Genomic DNA, 17,701 nt, shown 5'->3' on the forward strand with positions numbered 1-17,701 from the left:
TAGTTTTAAACCTAGTTTTGGCACTTTAAAGATGTCATTTCATTGTTTTCTGGCTTGCACAGTTTTTGATGAGAGGTCTGTGAATATATGCTTATCTTTGTTTGCCTGTATATAATGTATACTTTTTCATTAGATCTTTAAGATTTTCTCTTTATTATCGGTTTTCAGAAAATTTATTGTGGTTTTCTCTTTGTGTTAATCTTTCTTGGGATTTGTTAACCTTCTTGGGTCTGTGAGTTTATAATTTTCATCAAATTTTAAATTTTGCAGTCATAATTTCTTCCAATACTTTTCTATCTCTCTTCTTTTTCCTTCTGAGATTCCAATAACATATGGGTATACATTATACCCTTGATCTCTTGCTATAACCTCACACATCACTGAGGCTCTGTCTCCCTGCCCTATAGTCTTTTTTCTCTCCGTGCTTCATTTGTATAGTTTCCATTGCTGCATCTTCAAGTTCAATAAATCTTTTTCTGCTGTTTCTAATATGCTGTTAATCCATCCAGTAAATATTTCCTTTCAGATGTTTTGTTTGAGAATGAGAAAGGGAAGAGATATATATTTCTTTTAATGTATATTTTTCTTTAAATTCTTTAAATTTTCTTCAAATTCTTGCATATATTTATATTAGAAGTTTAAGCATCCATCATCTATACCATCTGAGTCTCTTTGTATTAAGTGATTTTTTTTTCCTGGTTATGGGTCACATTTGATATTGGAGGCTGGACATTGTTAGTGATACCTTCTTGAGACTTGGGATTTTGTTTTCTTTCTTTAAAGAGCATTGGACTTTTGTTGTCTTTCTTTAAAGAGTATTGGGCTTTGTTGTAGTAGGCAGTGAAGTTACCAAGGGTTTTATTGATCCTTTTAAGCCTTATTTTTAAGCATTTTTTTGGTGGACCTCTAATGTAGGGTTTAGTCTTACTATTAATTTGTGATTCTTCTTAGAACCTCTACTGAATGCTCTTCATATTCAACAAGGACTCTTCCAGTCCTGCCTAATATCTTAGAATTGTTCAGCTTATGACTCCCTCATTATTCTTTTCTCGCCCTCATGGAGCTTCACTCTACGAGTAACCATCTTAGTATTCATCAGAAACCTGGAAAAACCCCATGCAGATTTCTCAAGCTCTTTTTTTTTTTTAATTTTTATTTATTTATTTTTTTCCCCCCAAAGCCCCAGTAGATAGTTGTACGTCATAGTTGCACATCCTTCTAGTTGTTGTATGTGGGACGCGGCCTCAGCATGGCTGGAGAAGCGGTGCATCGGTGCACGCCCGGGATCCGAACCCAGCCGCCAGCAGCGGCGCGTGTGCACTTAACTGCTAAGCCACGGGGCCGGCCCTCAAGCTCTTTTTCTTTGTCTTTTGTGTGTGTGTGTGTGTGTGTGTGTGTGTGTGTGTGTGTGTGGAAGATTAGCCCTGAACTAACATCTGTTGTCAATCCTCCTCTTTTTGCTGAGGAAGATTGGCCCTGGGCTAACACCCATGCCCATCTTCCTCTACTTTTTATCTGGGATGCTGCCACATCATGGCTTGATAAGTGGTGCATCAGTGCGCAACCAGGATCTGAACCTGTGAACCGTGGGCCACCGAAGCACAGCATGCAAACTGAACTGCTGAGCCACCGGGCCAGCCCCCTCAAGCTCTTTTTCTAAATAGCTTTCTCTATTTGGAAATTATTCTCCTCAGCATTCAGCTGCCTCAGACCCCCTGAGCTGCAATCTCCATTTCCTCAACTCAATGAGACTGCCATACACAGCTCGGTATCCCCCTCCCTGCTCTGTGGTTCCAAAGGTGCCTCCAGGTAGAAGCCCATGCAATCACAGGGGGCTCCACATTTTTGTTTTCCTCTGGGACTACAATCTTGAGCTGCCTATTGTCCAATATCTGAAAGCCATTGTTTCATATACATTTCTAGTTTCTAGTTGTTTAAGATGGGAGGGTAAGCCTTATCCCTGTTAATCTATCATCACTGGGAGTGGAAGAGTTGATATGCTTTTCCTTCTTGACTTGGGTAATTACAGAAATATAGACTTAAATAAGTTACAGAAATTAGTTTTGTCGATTTTCCTGATGTTTATTGCAAATATTCCCAAAATGCAGAAGTTATGACAAAAAAAATAACCATTGTTAGTATTTTGTCATGTGTCTTCACAACTTTTGTCTATACTTGGTGAAACTCATAGATATGGGTTTATAATTCTAACTTTGTAGTGGATGGTGAAGCCTTTATAATTAAACAAACAAAAAAACCCCGAAAATAATTAATAAAAATCTAGGAATGGAGTTAGTAATGTTACCGTTATTTACAGATAATACAGTTACCTTTTTAGAAAGCCCAAGAAAATAAACTAAAAATGACCGGAAATGGTAAGATTTTTCAAAAATATTAACTAATATTAACTAATTAGAAAATGTAATGGAAAAAGATCTTGATTACAATAGCAACAAATATATGCAATGTCACATATATGTGTAAAAATCAAAGCTAACTTAAATTTTTTTAATATTCAGTGAGAATACTGTGTTCTCATTTGGGAACGTTTAATACTGGAAAGTTGTCCATTTCACACAAATTAAACTATAAGTTATTTGTAATCCTCATCAAAATCCATATGGGACATTTTAGAACTAGGCAAAATGATTCTAAAAATCACTGAAAGACTAAAATTTGAGAAGATGCAGGGAATATTTGAAGAAGGAGAGTAATGAAATGGGAGTTTCCCTACTAGATATTAAAATGTATAATAAAGTTACAATAATCACAATCGTATGGAACTAGTGCAGAAATAGACAAAACAGGCCAGTGGAACAAAAGACAAAGCCCAGAAAAAGTCCGAAAATATTCAAGAATGTATTGCAAGATAAAGTGGCATTTTAAGTCAGTAGGGAACAAACAAATTTGTTCATAAATAAATTTGAATTTACTATCTAATATGTTTGGGAGCAGGGGATATGTGAGGAGTTAAAACATAATTTACGTCAGAATAAATCCAGGTAGATTAAAGGCTTAAATGTAAAATATGACGCTTATCAACGGGGTGGGGAAACAGGCGCTCTCATATATTTTTGGTGGAGAGTAATTTGTATAGCTCTTTGGAGGACAATTTGGCAATATCTATTAAAATAAAGGGATGCTCATACACTTTGGCCCCACAATTCCTCTTCTGTTAATTCATCTGGTAACTCACGCAGATATACTGGTCCATGTGTACAAATAAATACCCTTGGACAAGAATATTAATTGTGGCATTATTTATGACAGTGCAACAAAATATTAGAACCAAACTCTTCTTGGCTCAGCATACCAAAGTGAATGTGCCATAGCCCCCTCCCTCTCAATAGATTGGCAAAGGAATTTGACCAAGAATCTGTTCAATGTTTCTTGGACTGCTCAGCCACATCAAGGTTGAAAACAAGGTCTGAGACTACGAGGGTGGGGGATTTGAGGGGAGGATTCTTTAGAGAGAGTTGTTGCCTTTCTGAGTCCTCATTCCACAATGGGGGGACCAGTGGGGGAGGCTGTTGTCAAGACTAGGAAGAGGAGTTTCAAGGAACCTCTTGGAGAGCTTCAAGAGGCATTTCCAACAGTATGAGACACAGAAGACTGGTGCTTGGCCCAGGGCTGGGGGTGCTAAAGGGGTTTGGGAGTGTTAAAGCGGCCTGGGGTCAGGGGCTGACTCCCCTGAGAAATTCAGAAGTCAAAGAAGGCCTGCCTTGTGGCTTTGGCTGTAGATCCCTGCAATCACTGCTATGTAGGGATCAGGGATTGTTAGGACAAGAGATTATGAGTGTTTCCGAGTCTAGATACTGGCCATGTGCCAACGAGAGGACCAGCGTAAGGTTCCCCGGGGTGTGGTTCAATAGGGCTGCCCAGAGGGCCAAGGATGACTTGGCAGAAAAAGGTTGGAGATACCTCCATATGCTCATGACAAGAAAAGAGTCCCAAGGGACAATCAGGGACCGGTCAGGAGAACTGCAGGGAAGAGGGGCTTTCTAGGGAACCTCCAACAGACCCCCAAAACTCCCTAAGAGAAAGAGGCAGTGTGAGCCATCTGCCAGGGGCAGAAAATTCAAGATCACCCAGCAAATAATAACCACCTTCTCATCCCTTTACCTTTCCTTGCTCTTTTACCCCCTTTTCTCCATGTCAACTCTCACAGGGTGTGAAATAGCAAACCAGTGAGGGGACAATGAAAGGAAGAGAGGCAGACGGACCAAGGCCCCTTCTCCTCTGCAGGCTTCCCCCTGGAAGCCAGCCAGAGTTGGGGGCGGGAAGAAGATGTAACACTAAGTTCAGGGGTTTGGTTTATTACACGGGAATAGATATTACAGTTTCTGAATTGAGGCTGTGTTTTTGACCAAAAATGAAAATCCACGAGAACTGCCAGCGTTTTCAAGCAAAGGCAGGAAGTGTTAACCTAAAGAAATACTTTTAAAGGGATGATGGAAGAAAAAAATAAAGTTTTATTTTGATTATGTCATGAGGCATGCTTGTTCAACATACCAGTTACAGCAGTAAAACACTAGGAAAACTTAAAGACCCACTCAAAAAAGACTGGATAAATACACTGATGTATCCATATAATAAAATAGTATGCTGTTGTTAAAAATAACAAGGAAGATCTTTGTGCACCGATAAGGAATGATCTCTAAATAACATGTTCAGTGTGGACAAAAGCAAGGTATAGAACACTTTGTGTAGTGTGCCACTCTATATGGAAAAAAGGGTGGGGGAATGTAAAGTACGCCTATGGTTTATGCTAGAGTGTCTCTGGAAGGTTACCTAAGAAACTGGGCACACATGTGCCTCTGAAGAAGACTGGAGACAGGGGAGCAGGTATGAAAGGGATGTCTACTGTCTACCACGTGCATTTGTTACTTGTTAAAATAAATTGTAGCATTACGGAAGAACTAGAAAAAAACAGGTGATTATTTATTTATTCAAATAAAACCTGAGTAGTTTCATAGTTCAATCTTAACATGGAATAACAGTTAAACAGAATCTATATAGAAAAATAGAACTGAAAGGAGTTTAAATCTTTACTCTTGAGTAAACACTAACAGGCTGGAGTGACAGTGTGTGCCTGTGTGAGAGAAGTACATTTTCAATGAACCACAAAACATTTAAAAAATGCTCTCCCCATCTCTGCCATTCTCTATGTCCTCCACATGTACAACAGCTGGTAGTTACAAAATTTGGTATTTATTCCACTCTTAAACTCCCAATCAAAATTCATTCTGAAACTGAGAATGCATGGCTCCATTCCCCCACTCCTTCTCTTTTGTGGATGTGCATTTTTTTCTTTTGCTAGCACTATATCTCTTTCCCATGTGAAAGTCTCCTACCTCTCTTCTAGCTCCTTCTGATTCTGCAGCTCTTTCTACCAAGTATTTGTAAACATAACAAAAAATCAGGCATCTAAACAAACAGACACAGCATATTCTTTGGCGTGGAGGAGGGTGAGGAGGCTACCAAATATTCGTACATTGACCCTCTGACATTTATGTAATGTTAGGATGGGGCACACCTTTCCAAACACAAAACTATATATAAAGGGGAAAGTGTTATATTTAACTACATTAAGAAAACAACTTGTGAAAAAACCTGGTACAGGGATTTTTTTGATCACGTATCAAGACATTATAAAGATATAATTAATATAATGTGTTGTTGGTGGAGGGACTGACAAGGGGACCAATGGAACAGAACAGAGAGCACAGAAACAGACTCACTCATATGTAGAAGGCTGATATGACAGAAAGGGCAATAACAAACCAGAGGCAAAAGGATGAGCTATTTAATAAAAGCCACTGAGACAGCAGGTTATCCATATGGGAAAAAAATTAGATCTCTACCACACACCACATAAAAACTAAATTCAAGTAGATTAAAGGTGTAGCCAGCCCTGATGGTCTAATGCTTAAGATTCAGCGCTCTCACCAGCATGGGTCAGGTTCGTTTCCAGTGAGGGAACCACACCCCCTGTCTGTCAGTTGTCATACTGTGGTGGCTGCGTGTTGCTGTGATGCTGAAAGCTATGCCATGGGTATTTCAAATACCAACAGAGTCACTCATGGTGGACAGGTTTCAGCAGAGCTTCCAGACTAGACAGATTAGGAAGAAGGACCTGGCCACCCACTTCTGAAAAAATTGGCCATGAAAACCCTATGAATAGCAGTGGAGCATTGTCTGACATGGCGCCAGAAGCTGAGATGATGGTGCAAAAAGACTGGGCAGGGTTCTGCTCTGCTGTCCACAGGGTCACTAAGAGTCAGAATTGACTCTACAGCACTAAAAAGCAAAAGTTTTTAACTTTTAGAAGAAAATATAGGAGACTATCTTTGTCATCTTTGGATAGGGAAAGACATGCAGTCATGCTCCACATAACGACGTTTCAGTTGACGACAGACCGCATATACGACAGTGGCTCCATAAGATGAGTACCATGTAGCCTAGGTGTGTAGTAGGCTATGCCATCTGGGTTTGTGTAAGTACACTCTGTGATGTTCGCCGAACGACAAAATCGCCTAACTACACATTTCTCAGAAGGTATCCCTGTCATTAAGCTGCTCACAACTGTACTTAAAACACATGCACATAGACCAAACCCTGAAGAAAAAGATTGATAAGTGGGCTTAGACTAAAATTTAAGATATTTCTCAACGAAGACAACATACAAATTTACTAAGCCAACCATAGACTGTAAAACAATCTGCAGCATGTTTAACTACAAAGGAATACTACAATTCAATTAGAAAAATAAGTAAAAGAATGGGCAAAGCATGTGAGGATTTACGGAAGAGGGAACCCCAATGGCCGTGGCCAATAAGTGTATGAGAACATAACCAAATTGACTTGGGGTCAGGAAAATGTAAAATAAAATAATGAGATAACACTTTGTACTCATAATATTGACAAAATTAAAAGTCTGATAATACTATGAGTTGGAGTTGAGAAACAATATTCAAGAGAGAGAAGATGGTAGCACTGCTTGGGGGAGCTATTTGGCACCATCGAGGGACTCTGAAAATGTGCACACCAATTACCCAGACAGTCCACATCTCGGCATGCAGAAACTCTTGCACCTGAACATAAAGAGTTATGTACAATAATATTTGCTGAAATTTTGTTCTTATAATGAAAATTTAGAAGAAAAAACTCTAAGTACCCAACAACAGGAAAATGTGGGTGTATTTATAAAATAGAATGCTATGCCTCCATTAAAATTATTGAATTACAGCTGTATATTTCAATATGAATACAATTCCAAAACATAGTGTTGAGCAAAAGCAAATTAAATGACACCTACAGTATGATTTCATTCAGGTAAAGTTTCAAAACATAAAACACGCAAAACAGTATCATATACATTGTTTACAGACACTCAAGTCATATTGCTACTAAAACATGCATGAAAATGATATACAAAAAAATTAGGATAGTGATGGCCACAAAGCACATCAATTGTAATAGAAAGATTTTTGTTGCTTTAAAAAAAAATCTAAGGCAAATTGACAAGTTGTTGATATTTCATAAGGCCATATGAAAGAATACACAGATATTATATCATATTTCTATATGTCATAACACAAACCATGAAAAAATATTTGGAAAATGTATGACAAGAAGGGGTTAATATTATTTTTATACATGGACTACTTGAAATTCAATAGCAAAACTACACAATCGCCCCTCATGAAATCTAAACTAGACAAACTATGGAAATAGGTAGGTCTCAAAAGAAGGATAGAATTTCCAGTTGTATCCAACCTCCCTAGCAATCAAAGAAACTCATATTGAAATGAAATGTCTCTTTCTTTATTTTTTTTCAGATTGGCAAAGATGAAAAGAAATGATAAAATCAGCAGTGGTGAGAGTGAAGACAGAGGCATGCTCCAATGAAACGAGCAAGATTCTAAATCCCCCTGTAATCATTGGTAGGACAATATGGCATAAATCAAATATTTTTTAAGAACATGGATCATTTGACTCACCAATTCCATTTCTAGGAATTTATTCTAAGTGGAGTAGGGGCAGGAATCAGACTATTCTAAAAAGAATGTTTATTGCAAGACTATTTAGAATATCAAAAATTGGAGACAACTTAGATATCCTAAAATAGAAGCTTGAGTGAATCAATTATGAACAAAGGCATAAAACAATATAAAATTATGATGTAGATATAAAATACTTTCATGATACAGAAAGTTTAAAATTCACATTAAAAATATTGCCTATGCTTATAATATCTATACATCCTTTTATGGTTAAATATATATAGAGAGAGATATATACACACACATAAATACATGTATTTCCATAGAAAACATCTAAAAAATATATGAAAGTGTTAAATAGGCACTTGCATTTCAGGTGTTTGATTTTTTAAAAATTTCCTAACATTTGTACTAGGCCCATATATTACTTGTGTATAAAAAGGAAACAAAACTAGCACAGGCAAGAATGCGCCCTTCCTCTGAATCTTGAGGGTCATTCTCTGCTCCTTGTTGGTCTAAATACTATAAAGAAAGCGAAAATTATCATTATTTTAAGATATTACCATTTGCCTAAGAAAACAAAAGCAAGTCAATTCAAAGCGTATTAGAAAAAATAAGAGTGGACAGTGACTTGTTAAAAAATAGATATCAGATCCCAATGGCTTTCTTATACACCAAAAATAACCAACCAGGAAACATAGTGAAAAAAATATATCACCAATAGCAACAAAAACCACAGCATATCTAGGAATAAGCTTAATAAGTATGGTGGGGGCCTATGTGAATGCACACCCACACACACACGCACACACACAACCCCCTCTTACACATACATACACATACTTCCCCACATATATCCTCTACACTGACAGCCATACCCAGAAAGAACTTTATTTTTATTTTTATTTTTTTTGTGAGGAGGACTAGCCCTGAGCTAACATCTGATGCCAATCCTCCCCTTTTTTCTTGAGGAAGATTGGCCCTGAGCTAACATCCATGCCCATCTTCCTCTACTTTATATGGTGCATTGGGGCGCACCCGGGATCCGAACCTGCGAACCCTGGGCCGCTGCAGCGGAGCACGCGCACTTAACTGCTTGCGCCACCGGGTTGGCTCCCCCAGAAAGAACTTTAAATGAGATTTTAATAAATCGATATTTTGGAAAAACTGACATTAGTACACTTAACATATCCCAGTCAAAATCTCAGTGTGATTTTAGGAGGTGGGGCAATGGTCAAATTTACTGTAAAATTATCCTGAAAAAAATAAACCCCTCTCAATACTGAAAAAAAGAAAAAGGAAAAGTGATTTGTACTCTCAAATATTAGAATATACTTCAGAAATATAATAATGAAAATAATGTGGCTGGGGTCTAGAACAGAATAGAAAGCTCAGAAACCAACGAATTAAATGTTAGAATTTAGTACATATGTAAAAGTCTCATTTCAGATCAATAGAAAAATGATTCGTTTTTTAAACCGGTGTTAGGACAACTGATGAAACATTGGAGACAAGTGAAATTAGATCCCTATCTCACATGGTATATTAAAATAAACTCCAATTATATTAAATAATTAAGAGTAAAGTTTGAAATCACAGATGACCTAGAAAAAAATCTAGGTATTTATCTCATCTCAGGATTAGAAGGCCTTTCTAAAACCACTCACAAGAGCAGAATCCACAAAGAAAGAGATAGAGACATTTATCACGTAGGTAAACATTAGCACATTAACAGAAAACACCATTTTCATAGTGGGTTCCCTGGGAAGCCAACTCTGAGATGGGGCCTGTAGGAGGTTGATTAGTGATGTTCTTGGGAATATCAGGTGTGCAAGAGGATTGTGCAGTGAGAGACTGCGCTGTGTTGCATCTCAGTGAAGGCTGGGCTGACCCCACAGGGAGCTCTGAAGCTAGGATGGCAGTTCAGAGTTGTCCCAAGTTTGGGGAAGGGGCCTGGCCTTTGCATCCTTGGATGTGGGCTCCTCCAGGAATGGGGCATTGTGATGGTTTAAAAATATGTCCACGGGGCCAGCCCTGTGGCTTAGCGGTTAAGTGCGCGTGCTCCGCTACTGGTGGCCTGGGATCGGATCCCGGGCGTGCACCGACGCACCGCTTGTCCAGCCATGCTGAGGTGGCGTCCCACATACAGCAACTAAAAGGGTGTGCAACTATGACATACAACTATCTACTGGGGCTTTGGGGAGAAAAAGGGGGAAAAAAAAAAAGGAGGAGGATTGGCAATAGTTGTTAGCTCAGGGCCGGTCTTCCTCAGCAAAATAAAGAGGAGGATTGGCATGGATGTTAGCTGAGGGCTGATCTTCCTCACACACAAAATATGTCCATGAAGGGTCTGGCCCAGTCACATAGTGGTTAAGTTCAAGCGCTCTGCTTCGGCAGCCCGGGGCTTGTGGGTTCAGATCCTGGGCACAGACCTATGCACCGTTCATAAGCCATGCTGTGGCAGCATCCCACGTACAAAGTAGGAGAAGATTGGCACAGAAGTTAGCTCAGGGACAATCTTCCTCAAGCAAAAAGAGGAAGATTGGCAACAGATGTTAGCACCAATCTTCCTCACCAAAAAAGAAAGAAATAGGTCCATGAATATTTAACATTCATCTCTTCAAAAGGTGGAGCCTACCTCTCCTCCCTTTGAATGAGAGCTGGACTTTAGTGAGTTGCTTCTGACAAACAGAATATGGCAGAAGGGATGGCAAGACCCGGTCATAACAGGCATCGTGACTTCTTCTTGGGCTTCTCTCTTCAGGGAAGAAAAGCTGCCATGTTGTGAGGACTTTCAAGCAGCCCCATGGAGAGGTCCACATGGTGAGAAACCAAGGTCTCCTGCCCACAGCCATTTTAGAGAGTCACCTTTAAAAGCTACTCCCCTAGCCCCCCAGTCAGAACTTCAGAGGACTGCAGCCCTGGTCAGTATCTTGACTGCAACCTCATGAGAGACCCTAAGCCAGAACCACCCAGCTAAGTGGCTCCCAAGTTCCCATCCCTCAGAAACTGCAGGATAATAAATGTTGTTTTGAGCTCCCGTGTCTTGGAGTAATTTATTGCATAGCCTCAGATAACTATTACATCTGTGATCTTGGGCAAGCTTGTTCTGAGAGCTGACAGGTTTTTGCTGGCCACATTCTCTGCTACTGGGAGATTAAGCCCTGCAGTCCTAATGGGAAACCTGGGAGGTACCTCACAGAGTACCCTCCAACTGCAAAGAAAACACATGGCCAAATGATAAACTGGGTTAAAAAAGATGTATGTAACCCAAACATCAACTCCTGGTGCTCCTGGGCATCTTGATGGTTTGGATTTGCCAGTTCAGGGAGCCAGGGGGTGACTGGCTCTGATGTTGCCTGACTTCATGGCCTGAGATAGTCATTTCACATCAACCAGGATGCAGAATTCAGACCAAAAGAACCACATTTACACCAAGTATTACCCCACCGGGCTTCTCTGAAGATTTGAGGGTCTTGGGAAGGGGTCATATTCTGGAACCCACCCGCATTTTTCTTTCACTCACATCCCCTCTTCTGTCACTCCCATCACCCCTCCTCACCCTACATCCCAGAATTCCTCCAATTCCAAATTATTCTCCCTCTGTCATGCAGAGCAGTTCAGCTCTTCTGTGCTCTGTCTTATCTCATAAGCAAAAATACCTCACTCCCTCCAGAAGCTCAGGAAAACTGAGACCCCCGTCATCTAACAGGACTGTCCAATCTTAGAGGACAGTTGATTTCTATTACATTTGTCACAAACGGCAGCCAAAGGGTCAATATCTTTAATATTAAAATGGAATCTCTCACTTGAATATTGATTATGTGCCAGATATTATTCTAAATATTTTACATAGATTTTTCTCACTTAATCCTCTCAACAATCTTATGAAGGAAATACTACTATTTTATGTAAGGGGAAACGGAGGCACAGAGAGGTGAAATAACTCACCTGAGGTTACACAGCTAATGAACAGTGGAGACAGGATTTGAACACAGGCACGGTACCTGCAGAGCATATTCTCTGAACCACCATGCAACATAATCTTCTAAATATGTTTACTGCTAGGGAATTCTACTTGAGCTGTGAGAAGGAGAATCTTGCACAGAGCCAACAACGATGAAAGAGAGAGAGAGAATGCAAATGTGGGAGTACTTTTACCAACCAACAAGAAAAGGTGAAGTACTTCAATAGGGCGAAAATGAGCAAAAAATAAAAACAGGCAATCTACAAAAGAAAAATATACAAATGATGTACATGCTCTTTGAGAATAAAGGAGCAGTGAACAGGAGGGATTCGAGAAAAGGATAGCAGTATCAGAGAAGTCTTCACAAGGAACAGGTGATTCCTGTTCTGTTCTGTTTTTTCAGGTGTGTGTGTGAGGAAGATTAGCCCTGAGCTAACATCTGTTGCCAATCCTCCTCTTTTTGCTGAGGAAGGTTAGCCCTGGGCTAACATCCGTGCCCATCTTCCTCTATTTTGTATGTGGGACGCTGCCACAGCATGGCTTGATGAGCTCTGCGTAGGTCTGCACCCGGGATTCGAACCTGCAAACTCTGGGCCGCTGAAGCAGAGCACACGAACTCAACCGCTACACCACCGGGTGGCCCCTTAGCAGTTCTGTTTTTTAAGCTGAGAGCTGTCAAACTCCATGTCGAAGACCATTCTGAACAAGGGTAGTCCTTGAAGTGAGGGCCAGCCCTTCTGAGTGCTATGGGAGACCCCAGCTGCCCTTTCTCTCCAGCAAGAGGCCATGGAGCCTCACCCTCCTTAGGGGCCGGACGGGGTCTGCAGAAACCCACAGAGGATGGGGCACTGAGGGCCTTCAGGGTGTCTTTCTTTTAGCGAAAGAAAAATTATTTGGTATGATATACATTATTTGAGAAAAATTATTCTAAATAAGTCCATATTTTCTCGTTAGGTTAATGCGAATTTCCAAATATTTCTGATCCATGGTTGGATACAAATTTGGCCAATTAGGAACACAACAAAGGGAAAACTGTTGGATATCAGAGAGAGCAGAACACTTAGTAAAGTGAGTTACATAAATTGAATAGAGAAGTTGAGGTCAAAGAAATGGAAAATCCAGGAAATAAATAAAGAGCAGTACTGCATTCACAATCTGATCAAATAATCACAATTTCTGAATCTGAGGCTTTGACCTCTGCAGTCATGGGACTTCTTCAGTCCTAGAACAATTTTGTAGTTCCCTTCACAAAGAAGGCTTTCAGAGCCCTCTGTATGTCTTTACTCCTCAGACTGTAGATGAAGGAGTTCAGCATGGATGTGACCAAAGTGTCCCCTTGAGGTCCCAGTCAGGCAAGTAGCCTGTGCCTCTTGAATCCTTGCTCTGCCACTTACCAGCTGTGTGACCTTGGGCGAGTCACTTCCCTCTCTGTGCCTCAGTTTCTACATCAGCAAAGTGTGCTAATAATAGTAATACCTATCTCATAGAGCTATCATGAGGATTCAATGGGTCAATTCATATGAAGCAGTTAAAACAGTTCCTGGCGCATACTAAGTATCCGAAAACGTTCATTATTTGAAATTCTATTTTATGCTTCACTCATCTAAAAGCTGTTTCTGAAAAAGACACAAAGCATCATTCCTGTCCCCAGCAGTGCTTCTCCAGAGCTCAGCTGCCAGTTGTGGAGTTGTGTGATGTTCAGCCATTCTGGGCCTCTCTCCTGTCATTTCTTTTTCTCAAAGAAGAGGCCAGTTTAATCCGAGACAGCCCAGCTGTGCTTTAGTCAGTGACTGGTTTGGCCTGGGGTGTTGATGGAGCCTCTGTTTGTGGGGGCTAGGTTCCCTTGCAATTCCACAGGGTCTGCTCCATGGCCAGGATTGTGGGGTGAAGAGGCTGGCTCCCCTAGAGCCAGGGGCAGACGCAGGTTAGGCCCAGAGGCAGCTCCCAGAGGAATTCTCGCGGCAAGGCGAGGGGCTGGCGCTCTGAGGCAGCTTCATCCCCAAGGAGAGCAAGCCTCTCATGGAAGGTCAGCATGAAGCAGTTCTCCCACTGGCCTCGTAACGTCCTGAGCTGGTTACTCCATTTTGCGTGGACCTAATCGCTGTTTTGAGCTTGGACATGTGAATCACACTCCCAGAGTTTGTTTCCTTACAATTGAGGTGAAGGGAACACTACATCCGGAGCTGTTCTGAGGATATGATAACATATTATTAGCCAAACCTTGCTACGCAGTACCTGCTAGTGGGCCCTCAACGAGCTTTTGGTAAACATTGTCAGTCTCTGTTCTCTTCACCACTGGGCTGTGGCCTCAAGCTCAGAAACAAACCTTTCTCTTTCTCTGTCTAGCCCAAGCTGGTTCCCCCAAATTCCGCTGACCTCACAACTCTGCTTTTGATTTAATATCTCTTTCATGTTGCCCTTGTAGGTCTTCCCCCAGACACAGCATTCTGGAGCAGGATGAGCTATTTCAACCCCTTCCTTTTACAGAGAGGAGAGCTGAGGTCCAGGGAGGAAGACGGCCAGTCCAAGACCACACAACAGAGCCATGACCAGACCCCAAGCCTTGGGTTTCCCAGGCCAGAGCTCCCTCTTCTGGGGGTTTTGGATACATTTTCATTGTCTCTCCTGCCATTCTTCAACCTCTTGTTGAGCACTGGCTTTGATCAACACCGAGTTTGTGCAGGAGAGAGGATTCTTGAACTCAGCCAAAGGCAAAACCACAGTGAGCATGAAATGGGGAGGAAGGGGAAAGGGAGTCACTCATCAGGAGGCCAGGGCCAGGCCCGTGAGCCAGGTACCAAGGCGGGGAAGTGGGCAGCCACCAGTCTCAAGCCCTCAAAATGGGTCTGTAAGATACTTACGTGGTCAGAGGGCAGCCGTCCCGGCTGGAAAGGCTGATGTGTGGGCTCAGTCCCAAGGTAAGTACGGTCTGAGGTTGTGGGACCCTGCCTGGGCCCAGGACCACACCTGGCTGTGCTCCTCCTCCCAGGCCTGGCTTCCTCGGCACTCAAAACTGACTAGGACTGAAGGAGACATGGCGTCAGCACTTGGAATTTAGGCCTTATGTAGATATTTGAAACATTCCCTCCTCCCTTTCTTCTTCTATTTCTAATCCCTCCAAGGGCTGTCGAAACGGTCCTTCCTTTAGCCCCCCACAGTGTCTGAAATGCCACCGTTGGCATTTTCTTCCCTTGGAGCCACCATTCCTCCAGTCACCGTCTGGATGCCTCTGCCCTCCTCTCTATGGATTCAAATTCAGCCAGGCCCTCAAATCCAGCCCAAGTCTTGCCATCAAAGAAGCCACCTTCAAATGCTTCCCCGATCTTGCCCACCTCTAAGAGTGCATTCAACTCACTGTTCCACGTGGTGCTGGGCGAGAGAACTAGATGCTACCTGACTAACTAAGTGGCTTCATGTGTGTGCACCTGGGCAGCAGGTGAACTTCCTGGGGGTACTGGCCTCATCTCCTCCCTCTGTTTGCTCTCAGTGCAGCTGAACACAGGGCTCAGAGACAAGAGGGATGTGACCTGGGGTGCTGGTTAAAAATTCAGAGTCTCAGGCCCGACTCTAGACCTACTGAATCAGAATCACTGGGCAGAGTGCCAGGTAATCTGCTTGGACAAGCCCCTCAGGTAATGGCCATGCCCACTTAGGTTTCAGAACCACTGTGAGGGGGTCACAATGTACCCTACTCCTCACCTTATGGATCACGTGAGTCAGACGTTTTGTTAGAACACTTATTCTTTGGAGTCACAGGTGGATTGAGAAGCAGGGAGTGAGGAGGGCTTGGGAGGAGCAAAGAAAGAAAGAGGTAAGGATAGATGTGGGCCCCTCAGAAGTGTGCCCAAGGCCGGGGCCTGCAGGGTCTCCAGAGAGAGCGTGGATGCCCTCAGAGGCTGCCAGAAGGCCAGCGAGGAGGGGGGTGTGGCCGCCTCCCCCTTTACTGGCAGCCCTTCTCTTCTCCCCTGGGAGGTGGGAAAAGGTTTCAGGTGCCAGTGGAGTCCATTGTTGGTCCCTGGCTGACCAGGGCTGGCCACAGACAAGGGGGAGGCGGCCACAGACGAGGGGATTCATGACAGAGAGTGAACAGAGGAGACTGAATCGGGAACAGATCTGTGAGAAGGGAGATGTCATTCCCCACCTCTCTGCAGAAAGGGGCCTGAGGAAATGAGTCAGATGTAAGAGAATGTTTTCTGGATGTAAAGCAGGTAGTGGATGAACAGCTTGGCCAGCCCTAAGAAGAGTTGAGCCAGCTCCCAGTGGTCCTGTGTGGGTTGGAGCTTTGCTCTCAGGGGGCAGGCAGCGGAGGGGGGACGTCTCCACGCCCCTCTAAGCACATGGGCTTTAGTTCCCAACTAGGTGAGCAGAAAAAAGACCAGCTGCAGATTCCAGGGTGCTTGCAGATCAGCTGGGGCTCCCCAGTCCCTTGCCTGGAGCCTGAGTTCTGTGTTTGGGAAGACTCCAGTGCTGACAAGTGGTTCTAGACAGGGGACCCCAGCTGGGCTGGGCAGCCAGCTGCTTCTTGTCCTTCCCCGGAGCATGCTGCGGGCAAGATAATAGACGATGCGGAGGCTCAGACACAGCCACAGGGTCTATCAGAGAGCAGCGTTAGTGCATGGAGGGGCGCCTGCCCCCAGGCCCCATGCCCACCCTCAGCCTGGCCACCAGCCTCGTCAAACATGCTTATTTGTGGGGGCCACGTAGAATAGCTGCAGAAAGCACAGAAAAGGAAGGGATTGTGGGCTGGAGCAGTCAGGGAAGGCTTATCTGGAGAAGGGGACCAAACTGGGCATTGAAGTACTAGCCAGGTTTAATGTAGGGATGAAACCACTATTTTTTTTCAGATTCCTAAAAAGCAAGACTTAGAAAAGCCACCCCTCATTGTGTCACTGTGTCCTAGTTCCCCTGGGCCTTTCCGCCTTCGTCAGAAGTCCAGACCGTGCTTGGGTGGAAAGGAAGTTGGAGGAGGCTGTGCTTCTGATTAGACTCTGGACGTGAATTTTGGACTGTGGAGGCGGGGCCCTGGGAGCAGGGCTGCTGGGGTCTCTGGGGAAGCCACTGCACCGTGCAGAGCCGAGGGGGCAAGTCGAGATTTCCAGAACAGAAAGTGGCCTTCTCTTTCCTCGTCCGCCCTGTGAAGACTTCCTCCTGGCGGGCGGGCAGTGGGCGCTGGGCTGGGGGTGGTGTCCTGTTGTTTTTGGCCTCTGCGCCCAGACAGGAGCGTGACAATAGGCACAGTGTTTCCCACGCGTGGTCCGCCAGGGCCCCGCCTGCCCTTGGCAATGCCCAGTGTACGTAGCTGTGCAGAGCTGGGCGTGAGGGTGATTCTGTGTGGAGCAGCACGGAGGAGGCCAGGCTACGAGGCAGGAGACCACCCCTCTCGGCTGCGCTCCCCGAGGGCGTTGCTGGGGCAGGGTTCCCTCAGCACCTCCTCCTTTCTCCTGAGGAGATTTGTGGGGGCCTTGGGGGCTGAATGAGAATGTACTGAGCTTGTCTCAGGAGTCCCCAAACCACATGCAGTGGAACCACAGCCACCTCCTGACCCTGAATTCAGACAGACACTAATTGACCTCAGATTGACCCCTGATCCTGTTTTCAGGCTGGTAATGGTGGGTGGGGGCGGGGGGCGGTCTGACTTGGCATAACTAGTGCTAATACTTACACATCCTTTCCTATGTACTGGCGCCGTTCTAGTCAATTTCTATGGACTCACTTATTTCAATCTGCA

General features: G+C 43.5%; 1 long non-coding RNA gene across 1 annotated transcript in view; it reads left to right on the forward strand.

Moving 5' to 3' along the window:
- LOC131411852 (uncharacterized) overlaps nt 1–11,042 on the forward strand; it is a 29,487-nt gene extending 18,445 nt beyond the window's left edge. The window contains exons 2-3 of the long non-coding RNA XR_009221654.1: nt 7,842–7,946; nt 10,771–11,042. This is a non-coding gene — a long non-coding RNA (uncharacterized LOC131411852). The remainder of the gene's footprint in view (nt 1–7,841; nt 7,947–10,770) is intronic.
- Nucleotides 11,043–17,701: the final 6,659 nt, after the last annotated feature.

This window comes from Diceros bicornis, chromosome 12 (genome assembly GCF_020826845.1).
Source record: "Diceros bicornis minor isolate mBicDic1 chromosome 12, mDicBic1.mat.cur, whole genome shotgun sequence".
NCBI lineage: Eukaryota > Metazoa > Chordata > Mammalia > Perissodactyla > Rhinocerotidae > Diceros > Diceros bicornis.